We start from the raw sequence: 13972 nt of genomic DNA, 5'->3' as shown, positions 1-13972 counted from the left end.
GAGTTTTAAAGTTTTGATAGCAATTAAGTCCTGCTATATACACAAAATTTTAAAATCCTCGTCAAATGCAAATAAGGGGATTAAGCATTGTGGAAAATGTGTTTTGGTATGTAGGTTGCCAATTCAACTTTTTAAATTAAAAATAATCTCTTGGAAAATACTCATTCAATTTTTTAAATTTGTATAAATTAAAGAGTTTTGGCCAGGTGAGGTGGCTCACACCTGTAATCCCAGCACTTTGTTTGGGAGGCCAAGGCAAGAGGATTGCTTGAGCCCAGCCTGCGCAACATGACAAAATACTATCAATACAAAAAATACAAAAATTAGCCCTGCGTGGTGGAACACGCCTGTAGTCCCAGCTATGTGGAGAGCTGAGGCAGGAGGATTGCTTGAGCCCAGGAGGTCCAGGCTGCAGTGAGCAGAGACCACTGCACTCCAGCCTGGGCAACAGAGTGAGACCCTGTTCAAACAATAAAAATAATAAGAAATAAGAGTTTTTATAAATCATAAAGAAGTTGGTTTTGGTTTGCATACCACTGATTTTTAAAACTCCTTTTTAAAATAAACACTGGGGTGAAATATCACCAAGGCATTCCTGGCAATTTCTGTACTTTATAGTTTCACTCTAAAATCTGCCCTCAAATCTAGAACTGCTAACAATGACAGAGGTCAGACCAAAGAATAAGCAACTGCTCCCAAAAGAAACGGAGGTTTCCTAAACACAAAGCAGATATTCAAATATGCACTGATCAATGGTGCACTAAACAACACTTTGCTAGGAATTTGTTAAGGCAAAAGGACCCTTCCCCCAGTGAATGCAAACTATCTAAGAATGAATTTTTAAAAGTTTAATATTTTAAAATATTTTGGTAGAGACAGAGTCTCACTATGTTGCCCAGGCTGGCCTCTAACTCCTGGGCTCAAGGGATCCACCTTCCACTTCCCAAAGTGTTGGGATTACAAACATGAGCCACAGAGCACCCGCCTGAATGACATTTAAATACCAACATATTAAAGCATGAAAAACACTGAGTTAACTAACATCTATGTGATAGCTCTGCTAACACCTTACTTGAAAAGTCTAAGTCAGAAATGGCACATTTCAGTAGTAACTGCAAGGGCATACTTAGTAAATGAGCGATCATTACATAGGTGTTCAGTGTTTGACAGTTCCTTTAAACCAAAAGAGAAAATTACATAGCTTCAGGGTGATACAGAACTCACATATCTAATAGTAACTAACATGTTTTTGAAAAATCTCCTTAAAACAAGCAACAAGATCACTGAGTATTTACACTGAAAATACTGTTTTCTCCTGAGACATCATATGACCTATACAGGAATTTATCTACAATCTCATTTCAATAACCTGATAAGAATAATGCATCTATATATGTGGCTTAGCAGTATTAAAAAGCTTGACTCAGTTCAAGTTATAAATTTAAATTTCATCCACTAGACTGTGATCTCAAATAAGTTAACTTCTCTTTTGCAGATGTAAAAACCCAGGCTGAGATGAAATAAGGGTGATTCAATCACACTCGCCTAACTTGAAACGTAGGAAATGTATCAGTGAATTACTGTGAAATACTTTTTATTCGCCAGGCACCGTGGCTCACGCCTGTAATCCTAGCACTTTGGGAAGCCAAGGTGGGCGGATTGCCTGAGCTCAGGAGTTCGAGATCAGCCTGGGCAACATGGTGAAACCCATCTCTACTAAAATACAACAACAAAAAAAAATTAGCCGGGCGTGGCAGCGTGCACCTGTAGTCCCAGCTACTTGGGAGGTTGAGGCAGGAGAATTGCTTGAATCCAGGAGGCGTAGGTTGCAGTGAGTCGAAGGTTGCAGTGAGCCGAGACCGTGCCACTGCACTCCAGCCTGGAGACAGAGCCAGACTCCGTCTCAAAAAATAATAATAATAATAAAAATTAAAACAAAGAAATACTTTTCATTCAAGCATGCTAGACTGCAAACATGCTTTTAGAATAAAAGTGACTAGATTACTAGTACTTAGAGGGTTCATATTTTTCAAACTTGAAAGTTAGGCTGTATGACAACTTAGGTATTTGACAAGTATTCTAGGGAAGGGTGGAAGTGAATATTTAAAATTCAACTATCCCCAGAAAAACCCAATACATGAAGTCATTACAAGTATTTTTTACAATCAGTCAGCAAAGATCATTACTGTACAAACACCTCAAAGTTAAGGTCACTAAGAAAGCACTAACTCCTCTCCTCGGTTAACGAATAAAGCAGCCCAACTCTCCTTTCTACCTACCTCAGATTAATATTTTTCTCCATGGACAGATTTCCATGCTCAGGGATATGTAATAGGGGAGGATAAAAAAAAAAAAAAACACCACACAAGTGTCAGTGAGTACCAAAAAGCTAAGTGTTCAGCACAGGAAGGGAATCCACAAATGAGAAAACATTTGACAGCTCCCGCCTCCCAAAAGCCATTTAATCTGCCTCATAAACATTACTGCTGAAGCACACTCTGAGCGAGTGTTTCGATGGATCTCCTACACCAAGTCTCCTAACCGGGAAACAATCAACTGAATCGTCCCGACTCTTTCAGGCAATCAGGAAGCCCGGGAGAATTATTAGACGCTGACGTCCGCAGGCCCAGGAGCTGAGAAAAGGGTAAACAGTACACTCGCAGGTAGGCTGAAAAAAACAAAACAACAACAAACACACACACACACACGCGCGCGCGGAAAATTGGGAAAGAAGTTGGTTGGAAGGTTAGAGAGAGGCGAGGCCGATGTCTGGTTCCGACAGGACGGCACTGCAGGGGCAGGCAGCGATTAACTGGGCATTTGGAAATGCTGAGAGTTATCTGAGAGACCTGACACGGGTACAAGACACAAGAACGCTGGTACGTGGCTCAGAGAAGACACGCGGGGGTGGGGCCAGCCGCGCTAAACCCCAGGCTCCCTGAATGAGCCCTCAAAGATCGCAGCCTGAGAAAGTCAAAGGTTCAAGGAGGCCCGTACCCGCGGGGCAACGCCACTACCCGGAACACCGCTGCGCGCGGAACCTCCCGGTCCGAGGCCTCGGGGTCGGCCCTCCAGAAGTCGGAGCAGCCCCTGGGGCTCCCGGCCCCTCCTGGCCCAGCCTCTCTGTCCTCTCTTCTCAACACCCACAGCCTGGGACCGGACCCCTGAAACTGAAAGGAAGCTTCCGGTCGAGCGCCCGCGCCAGCGGCGGGGCAAAAGCAGCAATATGCTCTAAGTGCCGCCAGTGACACTCACCGGCCCGAAACCTCGAATGAAACCAGCAGCTCCGGGGGCGGCGGCAGCAGTGGCAGCAGGAACCGAACATCCAAAATGGCGGCTCCCTCGGCCTCACCACTGCTACTGCAGGCGGAGGGATCCTAAGGAAGAAGAGAGTTTTTAACTAACTTCACACACTATTGAGGAAACTTCGATCCCTGGCCTCCTCGTCTAGTCGCTTCCGTGTCCCTGCACTGCAACTTCTCGTGCCTCTCCTCTCGGATTAACCAAGAACTCGGACCCTGCCGAGGACTATTTGCCAAGGAGGAGGCGACTGCTTCTGGCAGAGCGACGCAAAGCGTAGCAAGGGTCAGGGCTGTCACTGATGACGCGAGACGCTGCTGCCGAGTCACCGCTGCGAAGAGTCTGAGCGAGAAAGATCCGGCCGACCCCAGAGCGGACAGACATTGGTTCCGCTTGGCGGGAGGCGGGGGAGGGGCTGGGCTACCAGGAAGCGGTGGGGCCACCTGGAGGAGGCGGAGCTAGGTCAGGTAGTCCAGGAAGTGGGAGCAGGCGAGGCAGGTGGGGGCGGAGAAGATAGCAGAGATGAAATGGTGTTCATCCACGGGCATCCCAAACTCTTTGCTGTCTCCTGTAAGATTTTTGCTTTCTTTTTAACTGAAGGAGCATGCTCCAGGTGGTATTCTATGGTTTTATGGTGTCTTTGCAACATATTTTACGAAGAGTTAAGAGGATGACTCACAAGAATGGATTCCACGCCCAGTACCGCGGTTCATGCACAGCTCAAGTCACTTAAACTCCAGGGATTCCGTTTCCTCGTATGTAGAAAGAAGACTTGGACTCATGTTAGCTGAAACCCTTACGGAATGGGCTTTCGGTCTATGACTCCATGAATTAATGACCAGGGCCAAAGAAAGTCTAACCAGACAGTTCCTAACCTGATAAATAATTACTAACATATGACGCGAGTCTTTTCCGTGTGAACGTAAAGGGGGCCTGATACCTTGGCCTGTTTAAAGTAAAGGTGACCTACCTAGACCAAAATCCTTCCGCTAGATTGGCAACAAAGTACAATACAACACAGCACCAGGCTGGGTGCCAAACAGAACAGAACCAACTGCACAATTTTTTTTTTTTTTTTTTTTTTTTTTTTTTTTTTTTTTAGACAGTCTCGCTCTGTTGCCCAGGCTGGAGTGCAGGTGCGGCATCCCGGCTCACTGCAACCTTTGCCTCCCGGGGTCAAGCAATTTCTCGTGCTTCAGCCTCCCAAGTAGCTGGGATTACAGGCTCCCACCACCGCAGCCGGCTAATATTTGCATTTTTAATACAGAGAGCGTTTCGCTATGTTGGCCAGGCTGGTCTTGAACTCCTGACCTCAGGTGATCCGCCTGCCTCGGGCTCCCAAAGTGTGGAGATGACAGGTGTGAGCCACCAGCCTGCCCAGAACTAACCACAAATCTTGAGTTTAGGACCTGGGTGTCATAGAGAGAAGGTTGCACCTTTTTCCTTAGTCATTTTCATGCACGGATTCAAAATACTTTACAAAAATTGCTCTAAGTAGGCCGGCGCAATGGCTCGCGCCTGTAATCCCAGCACTTTGGGAGGCTGAGGCGGGCGGATCTCCCAAGGTCGGAAGGTCGAGACCAGCCTGGCCAACATGGTGAAACTCCATCTCTACTAAAAATACAAAATTAGCCAGGCATGGTGGTGGGCACTTGTAAACCCAGCTACTTGGAAGGCTGAGGCAGGAGAGTCGCTTGAACCCCGGAGGCAGGGGTTGCAGTTAGCCAAGCCTGGGCGACAGAGTGAGACCCTGTCTCAAAAACACACGAAAAAAGTTGAACCAAGCAGGCCCATCTGTACAATTTTGTCCCTGAACTACGGGGGCATGCCAAGTGGCTGGAAAGAAATGAGGCCATGGGTGCGATAATAATTATCATTTTTATTATTAAATATTGATATCACATTGTTCATGAGGCACTTTCATGTGTGTAATCTAATCTGATCCTCTGGACAACCTCCTGAGTCAGGCTAGTCAAACATAAGTAACTTAGCTTTACAAATAAGGAGAAACAGGCTCCAAGAAACTGACTTGGCTAAAAGACACATCCTCTCCCCTCTTCCACTGGGGTTCTGTTAAAGAGTGCCTTTTTTTTTTTTTTTTTTTTTTTTTTTGAGGCGGAGTCTCACTCTGTCGCCCAGGCTGGAGTGCAGTGGCCGGATCTTGGCTCGCTACAAGCTCCGCCTCCCGGGTTCCCGCCATTTTCCTGCCTGAGCCTCCCGAATAGCTGGGACTACAGGTCCCCGCTACCGTGCCCGACTATTTTTTGTATTTTTAGTAGAGATGGGGTTTCACCGTGTTAGCCAAGGTGGTCTCGATCTCCTGACCTCATGATCCACCCACCTCGGCCTCCCAAAGTGCTGGGATTACAGGCGTGAGGCACCGTGCCCGGCCTTTTTTTTTTTTTTTTTTTTTTTTTTTTTGAGACAGAGTTTCCTCTTGTTGCCCAAGCTGGAGTGTAATGATGTGATCTCGGCTCACTGTAGCCTCCGCCTCCTGGGTTCAAGCGATTGTCCTGCCTCAGCCTTCCAAGTAGCTGGGACTACACAGGTATGCGCCACCATGCCCAGATAATTTTTTGTATTTTTAGTAGAAATGAGGTTTCACCATGTTAGCCAGGCTGGTCTCGAACTCCTGACCTCGGGTGATTCGCCCACCTCGGCCTCCCAAAGTGCTGGGATTGCAGGCATGAGCCACCGCGCCAGGTCAGAGTGCCATTTTATAAATTAGCATAGGGTACCACCAACTTCCACCACCCCTACCTACCCACCCACCTACACACACACCTACACTCTCAGGGTGGAGTCAGCCACCAACGAGTGGTTTAAAGAACAGAATGTTTACGGAATTCAGATCCTCTGCCACGCTGCTACTGTACGGTGCAACCCTGGACTACAAGGCTAGTAAATAGTGGAACGAAGCCAAAACACAATTTCCTCTGAGGTATGTAGGGAACACAGGCCAAACTTAGTTTGGGGTTTCCACATAAGAAGTTTGCAGGCTGCAAAGTAGAGTTAGCTAAAGTATTCCGTTTGGAACACCACAAAAATTGCTTAGAGGTCAAATTTAAATGTACATCATTGTGAACCACAAAAGAAAAATTAAGCCAGCTACCTAAGGAAGAAAGAGCTTTTTTGCTACCATGCCAAGTGCAGAGCGTTAAAGAGTTTTAAACATTAAAAAATAAACTATTTTTCAGTATTTTTTTTACTTACATTTCCCTTTTTTTGTTGTTGTTTTTGTTTTTGAGGTGGAGTCTTGCTCTGTCGCCAGGCTGGAGTGCAGTGACGCGATCTCAGCTCACTGCAACCTCCACCTCCTGATTCAAGTGATTCTCGCGTATTTTTTTGTATTTTGTGTTTTCAGTAGAGACAGGGTTTCACCATGTTGGCCAGGCTGGTCTTGATCTCTTGACCTCATGACCTACCCACCTCAGCCTCCCAAAGTGCTGGGATTACAGGCGTGAGCCACCATGCCCAGCCCATTTATCTTAGTACCAAACCCTTCTTCCATGCAACTAAAATTAAAAGCAATTGCCCCGGCTGGGCACAGTGACTCACGCCTGTAATCCTAGCACTTTGGGAGGCCAAGGTGGGAGGATCACTTGATCCCAGGAGTTTGAGAACAGCCCAGGCCAACATAGTGAGACCCCATCTTTTATTTATTTATTTATTTTACTTTTATTTTTGAGACAGAATTTCACTCTTCTCGCCCAAGCTGGAGTGCAATGGCGCAATCTCGGCTCACTGTAGCCTCAGCCTCCCGGGTTCAAGCGATTCTCCTGCCTCAGCCTCCCGAGTAGCTGGGATTACAGGCATGCGCCACCACACCATGCTAATTTTGTATTTTTTAGCAGAGACAGGGTTTCTCCATGTTGGTCAGGCTGCTCTCGAACTCCTGGCCTCAGGTGATCCACCTGCCTCCGCCTCCCAAGGACTGAGATTACAGGCATGAGCTACCACACCCTACCTCTTCATCTTTTAAATGAATGAATAAAATAAATAAATAAAAGCAATTGCCCCAGTATGTAGCATAGTCACATTATCTTGGGATCTTTGGTTTCCACAGCTAGTGATTTACGTCTAGGAAGGCTTATTCCCGGTCTTCTCAAACATAACCCCTAATTCCAGATAAATAAATTACAGCACATCAATAAAAGGGAATACTATGTTACCAGTAAAATGAAAACTTTATTATTATAGTATGGCAGACTTTAAAAAGAAATGTTCAGGCCGGGCGCGGTGGCTCAAGCCTGTAATCCCAGCACTTTGGGAGGCCGAGACGGGCGGATCACAAGGTCAGGAGATCGAGACCATCCTGGCTAACATGGTGAAACCCCGTCTCTACTAAAAATACAAAAAAAAAACTAGCCGGGCGAGGTGGCGGGCGCCTGTAGTCCCAGCTACTCGGGAGGCTGAGGCAGGAGAATGGCGTAAACCCGGGAGGCGGAGCTTGCAGTGAGCTGAGATCCAGCCACTGCACTCCAGCCTGGGCGACAGAGCAAGACTCCGTCTCAAAAAAAAAAAAAAAAAAAAAAAAAGAAATGTTCTAAAACAATGTTATAAAATGAGCTTGCAAAAGTGTATATTGAGCCACCTCAGGCTCCTGAGCAGCTGGGACTACAGGTGCATACCAACATGCCCACCTAATTTTTTTAAATTTTTTTTTGTATTTCTTTTCTGTAGAGACGGGGTTTTGCTATGTTACCCAAGCTGGTCTGGAATTCTTGGGCTCAAGTGATCCTCCCACCTCACCCTCCCCAAGTGCTGGAATTACAGGCATGAGCCACTGTGCTTGGCCAAATATTATTATTTTTATGGTTTTGTTTACTATTGAGAACTGCTTCAATTTAACAAGAATAGGCCAGGCACAGTGGCTTACACATGTAATCCCATCGTGATTACTTTGGGAGACCAAGGCCGACAGATCACCTGAGGTCAGGAGTTCAATACCAGCCTTCCCAACATGGCAAAACCCCATCTCTATTAAAAACACAAAAATTAGCCAGGTGTGGTGGCGCGCACCTGTAATCCCAGCTACTCGGGAGGCTAGGGCAGGAAAATCACTTGAAAATCACAGAGGTCCCAGTGAACCGAGATCACACCACTGCACTGCAGCCTAGGCAACCGAACGAGACTCCATCTCTAAAATAAATGAATAGCACTAATAACAACAATTTAACAAAGAGCAACAACAAAAAATAAAACTGAAGAAATACTGGCTAGGAGTCAGACCACTTAGATGCCAGTCTTGGCTAGGTTTGATTCACTTTTTGCCCAGAGCAAGGTGTTAAACATCTCTAAGCCTGTTTACTCAGCTTGCCAATATTTATTTATGTCTTGCCTGTTCCAAAATGGATTTAGAGTGGCTTGTTATCCAGAAGGGATCAGCTACATGAAAGCACTTTGAAAAGCCTAAAGCATCATAAGAATGTAAATATTGAAATTTTTGTGCCGCCTCATAATTCAACTAAAGCATTTACTGACTGCCCTTTATAAATAACAGTAGTACAGTATGTCTTACATTTACAAAAGTATTTTCAGGCTGGGCACAGTGGCTCATGCCTGTAATCCCAGCACTTTGGGAGGCCAAGGCGGGTGCATCACTTCAGGTCAGGAGTTCGAGACAAGCCTGACCAACATGGTGAAACCTCATCTCTACTAAAAATACAAAAATTAGCCAGGTGTGGTGGCATGCACCTGTAATCCCAGCTACTCGGGAGGCTGAGGCAGGAGAGTCACTTGAACCCGCGAGGCAGAGGTTGCAGTGAACCAGAGTCGCACCACTGCCCTCCAGCCTGGGCAACAGAGTAAGACTCTGTCTCAAAAAAAAGAAAATAAAAGAGTATTTTCATATACATCCATTCATTTGCTCCTCATACACCATGAATTTGTAAACCACACAGGCATTATAGCACAGTAGTTAAGAGTATAAGTTACTGGGGCTAGACTACCTGGGCTTAAAACCCTGCTCTTCCTTTCTTTACTATGTGACCTGCAACAAGTTACTTAACATCTCTGAACACTTCTGAACCCAGTGCTCCCATCTGAAAAATGAGGCTTATACTAGCATTGGCATCTTAGGGGTGGCATGATAATTAAATGAGCTGACACACTTAAAGCACTTAAAAAAGTGACTGTCGGCCGGGCGCAGTGGCTCAAGCCTGTAATCCCAGCACTTTGGGAGGCCGAGGCGGGCGGATCACGAGGTCAGGAGATCGAGACCATCCTGGCTAACACGGTGAAATCCCGTCTCTACTTAAAAAAAAATACAAAAACCTAGCCGGGCAAGGTGGCGGGCGCCTGTAGTCCCAGCTACTCGGGAGGCTGAGGCAGGAGAATGGCGTGAACCTGGGAGGCGGAGCTTGCAATGAGCCGAGATCCGGCCACTGCACTCCAGCCTGGGCGGCAGAGCAAGACTCCATCTCCAAAAAAAAGAAAAGTGACTGTCACATAGTAAGGACACAATAAATATTAGATTACTTAGGATAAATATTATTATCCTTAATTTAGAGATAAGAAAACAGAGGCTACCTGTAATCTCAGCACTATGGGAGGCCAAGGCAGGAGGATCACTTGAGCCCAGGAGTTTGAGACCAGCCTGGGTAACATAGTGAGACCCTGTCTCTACAAAAAAAGAAAAAGAAAAAAATTTAATTAGGCCAGGCACGGTGGCTCACACTTGTAATCCCAGCACTTTGGGAGGCCAAGACAGGTGGATCACCTGAGGTCAAGAGTTTGAGACCAGCCTGGCTGACATGGTGAAACCTCGTCTCTACTAAAAATACAAACATTAGCCGGGCGTGATGGCATGCACTTGTAATCCCAGCTAGTCAGGAGGCTGAGGTAGAAGAATTGCTTGAACCCGTGAGACAGAGGTTGCAGTGAGCCAAGATTGCGCCACTGCACTCCATCCTAGGCGATAGAGTGAGACTCTTGTCTCAAAAAAAAAAAAAAGAAAAGAAAAAAAATTTAATTAGTTGGACATCGTGGCATGTGCCTGTAGTCCCAGCTACTCTGGAGGCTAAGGCAGGATTTTTTGACACCAGAAGGTAAGACTGCAGTGAGCCATAATTGCACCACTGCACTCCAGTCTGAGTGACAGAACGGAACTCTGTCTCAAAAAATATATATAAAAAAAAAAGAGAGGCTGGGCGTGGTGGCTCACGCCTGTAATCCCAGCACTTTGGGAGGCCGAGACGCGCAGATCACGAGGTCGGGAGATTGAGACCATCCTGGCTAACACGGTGAAACCCCGTCTCTACTACAAAATACAAAAAACTAGCAGGGCGAGGTGGCGGGCGCCTGTAGTCCCAGCTACTGAGGAGGCTGAGGCAGGAGAATGACGTGAACCTGGGTGGTGGAGCTTGCAGTGAGCTGAGATCTGGCCACTGCACTCCAGCCTGGGTGACAGAGCGAGACTCCGTCTCAAAAAAAAAAAAAAAGAGAGAGAGAGAAAGAAAAGGAGAAGGGGAGGGGAGGGGAGGGGGGAAAGGAGGAGAGGAGAGGAGAGATTAAATGATCAGTCACACCTTCATGTAGTAGAGACCAGATTCAAATCTAGTGCTTCCAACTCTGGATTCGTCTTCTAACCCATACAGTAATCATTCAAACAGGCTACCTGATTATTTCTCCTATGCCACGCTGTCCTGGGTGCACCAGAATCTTGTAATAGACCTAACAAAAGAGACTGCCCCTACCCTCCAGATAATTACAATCTCATTGAGGAAAACAAGATTTTTTTTTTAAATCCACAAATATAAAATAAGCCAGTGATATCATTCAGCAGATAAGTCCTAGTTCAGAAAGAGAAGAAAACGGAGAGGTCGCTGAAGTCCTAGTTCAGAAGGAGCAGAAAAAGGAGAGGTCGCTGGGAGCCAGAGCAGTGAAAGAAGGCTTTTGGAATACAAGGTATCTGGTGGAATCTGGGGTACTAGAGGGGAACTGTCTTGTTTGGGCTTAGGGATGCAGTGAGTTTCTTTCTTTTTTTTTTTTTTTTTGAGACAGGGTCTCGCTCTGTCGGCCAGGCTGGAGTGCAGCGGCACAGTCTTGGCTCACTGCAACCTCCGCCTCCCGGATTCAAACAATTCTCCTTCCTCAGCCTCCTGAGTAGCTAGGACTACAGGGGTGTGCCACTGCGCTCAGCTAATTTTTGTATTTTTAGTAGAGACGGGTTTCATCATGTTGGCCAGGCTGATCTCAAACTCCTGACCTCGTGATCCGCTTGCCTCAGCCTCCCAAAGTGCTAGGATTACAGACTTGAGCCACTGCGTCCGAAACAGTGAATTTCTTAAATGCTTCGGTCAGTATCAGCAGTTGAAGCCCATATGACCTTTAGAGCAGATGGGGAAAGCTCTGAAGAAATGCGGTCAGCATCTTTCACAAGGAACCCTTCCTGCCTCTCCACGTGCCAGAGATCTCAACCAAGAAAGGAGAGTGAAGAGGGGCACAGCCGTGTAAGAAATACAGTGACGTGAGTCAAAGAGGCGGCTCCACTGGCCTGTTTTGTTATCCTTTGAGTCACACGAATCTATAAATAAGACTGAAAGTCAGAGAGAAATTAGCCTGTCTGCTGTTTATGTAATATTTTCACAAAAAGCATTTTCACAATTCTTTTAAAGTACAGTCCCTAATCACAATGTATGCTGGCCTGAGACAAGAGTTTAGGAATTCAGGCCGGGCGCGGTGGCTCAAGCCTGTAATCCCAGCACTTTGGGAGGCCGAGACGGGCGGATCACGAGGTCAGGAGATCGAGACCATCCTGGCTAACACGGTGAAACCCCGTCTCTACTAAAAATACAAAAAACTAGCCGGGCGAGGTGGCGGGCGCCTGTGGTCCCAGCTACTCCGGAGGCTGAGGCAGGAGAATGGCGTAAACCCGGGAGGCAGAGCTTGCAGTGAGCTGAGATCCGGCCACTGCACTCCAGCCCGGGCTACAGAGCAAGACTCCGTCTCAAAAAAAAAAAAAAAAAAAAAAAAAAAAAAAAAAAAAAGAGTTTAGGAATTCATCTTTCACCTATGACAAAAGCCAGAAAGGATGTAAAAATTAAAATTCAAGCAGCCAACTCCACACACTCTTTGACCTTTTACCAAGAGCGTTAGGAACTCTGCTATAGGTAAAACAGTAAAGACCAAAGCCCAGGGGACATTAGCTTCTGCCAAGCTGCTTCTTTGTTTCAGAAATTTTTTTCAAAAGAGGCAGCCCTAGGCCAGGCATGGTGGCTCACGTCTGTAATTCCAGCACTTTGGGAAGCCAAGGCAGGTGGATCACCTGAGGTCAGGAGTTCGAGACCAACCTGGCCCACATGGTGAAACCCTGTCTCTTCTAAAAATACAAAAATTAGCCAGGCATGGTGGCAGGCAGCAGTAATCCCAGCTACTCCAGAGGCTGAGCCAGGAGAATTACATGAACCCGGGAGGTGGAGGTTGCAGTGATCCGAGACTGTATCACTGCACTCCAGCCTGGGCAACAGAGTGAGACTCCATCTTAGAGAGAAAAAAAAAAAAAAGGCAGCCCAGAGTGCCACCTGAGATGCTTTATGTCACAATATTTTCTTTTTCGTAGAGTAGTTTTTCTTGACTTGTAAATTATTCAGTATTATTTTGGCACCTTTGGAGGGAAAAACTTTACCAGGTATGAGACTGCAATCAACTTAAATTGCAAATTGAGGAAATGGTGCCATTCTCCCGTGAGGAATGACAAAACTAAGGTCACTAGAAGAGAATGCACCATCTAGAAACAAAGCAGGATTTCTGATCCGTTGTCTTCTACTCAAGTAATTTTATTTCCTTAATATGGACACCACTGAGCCAGGAGCAGTGGCTCATACATGTAGTGCCAGCTACTCAGGAGGATGAGGCAGGAAAAACGCTTGAACCCAGAAGTTTGAGACTAGCTAGGACAGCACAGTGAGACCTCATCTCGAAAATATGTATAAATATGGGCACCATCATTTGTCTAGAAAAATCTATAGTAAATTGTTTTTGTTTTCCTTTAATTGCATAGTTTTAAACTTGTTCTTCCAAAATCAGTTCTATCAGTTGCTTTAAAATTAGCCTGGGACGTCCAAGAAGTGTTAAGACATCTGCAGTAACTGGGGCAGCCAGTCCCTAGTGCCCAGCTCAGGGAACAACAAACTCCTTCGCCAAGCCGTCCACACATGCCAGCTGATGGTCCAGGACCCAAGTAGGTGCCAAGAGTGAGGTATCTTACTTCTAAGGAGAGGCAAGCAGTTTGCTATGCAAGTGGGTCCCTGGCCTGGACCTAAAGATCTCTCTAACTCCATATTCTTTAAATAAACTTGTCTTTTATGAGGAGTAGAAAATCTTAGAATGAAGCTTTCAAGACGAAACTGATGTTTTTTGTTTGTTTGTTTGTTTGTTTTGAGATGGAGTCTCGCTCTGTCGCCAGGCTGGAGTGCAGAGCAGTGGTGCAATTTCGGCTCACTGCAACCTCCGCCTCCGGGGTTCAAGCTGTTCTCCTGTCTCAGCCTCCTGAGTAGCTGGGATTACAGGTGTGCGCCACCACACCTGTCTAATTTTTTTGTATTTTTAGTAGAGACGGGGGTTTCACCATGTTGGTCAGGCTGGTCTCCAACTCCTGTCCTCGTGATCCACCCGCCTCGGCCTCCCAAAATGCTGGAATTACAGGCATGACCCACCGCGCCTGACCCCA

The 13972-nt window shown here is 46.3% G+C and overlaps 2 protein-coding genes across 6 annotated transcripts in view; both read right to left on the bottom strand.

Moving 5' to 3' along the window:
* The window catches only part of LOC144338327 (uncharacterized), a 39858-nt gene extending 36552 nt beyond the window's left edge, over positions 1-3306 (bottom strand). The window contains exon 1 of the mRNA XM_077987055.1: positions 3256-3306. The gene's annotated coding sequence lies outside the window, so the exon portion shown is untranslated. The remainder of the gene's footprint in view (positions 1-3255) is intronic.
* AP1G1 (adaptor related protein complex 1 subunit gamma 1) overlaps positions 1-3558 on the bottom strand; it is a 90931-nt gene extending 87373 nt beyond the window's left edge. For all 5 annotated transcript variants that reach the window (XM_077984501.1, XM_077984502.1, XM_028841247.2 and 2 more), the window contains exon 1: positions 3256-3558. The gene's annotated coding sequence lies outside the window, so the exon portion shown is untranslated. The remainder of the gene's footprint in view (positions 1-3255) is intronic.
* Positions 3559-13972: the final 10414 nt, after the last annotated feature.

This window comes from Macaca mulatta, chromosome 20 (assembly GCF_049350105.2).
Source record: "Macaca mulatta isolate MMU2019108-1 chromosome 20, T2T-MMU8v2.0, whole genome shotgun sequence".
Taxonomy (NCBI): domain Eukaryota; kingdom Metazoa; phylum Chordata; class Mammalia; order Primates; family Cercopithecidae; genus Macaca; species Macaca mulatta.
The sequence above is the reverse complement of the archived record's forward strand: the minus strand, read 5'-3'. Positions and strand labels throughout refer to the sequence as shown.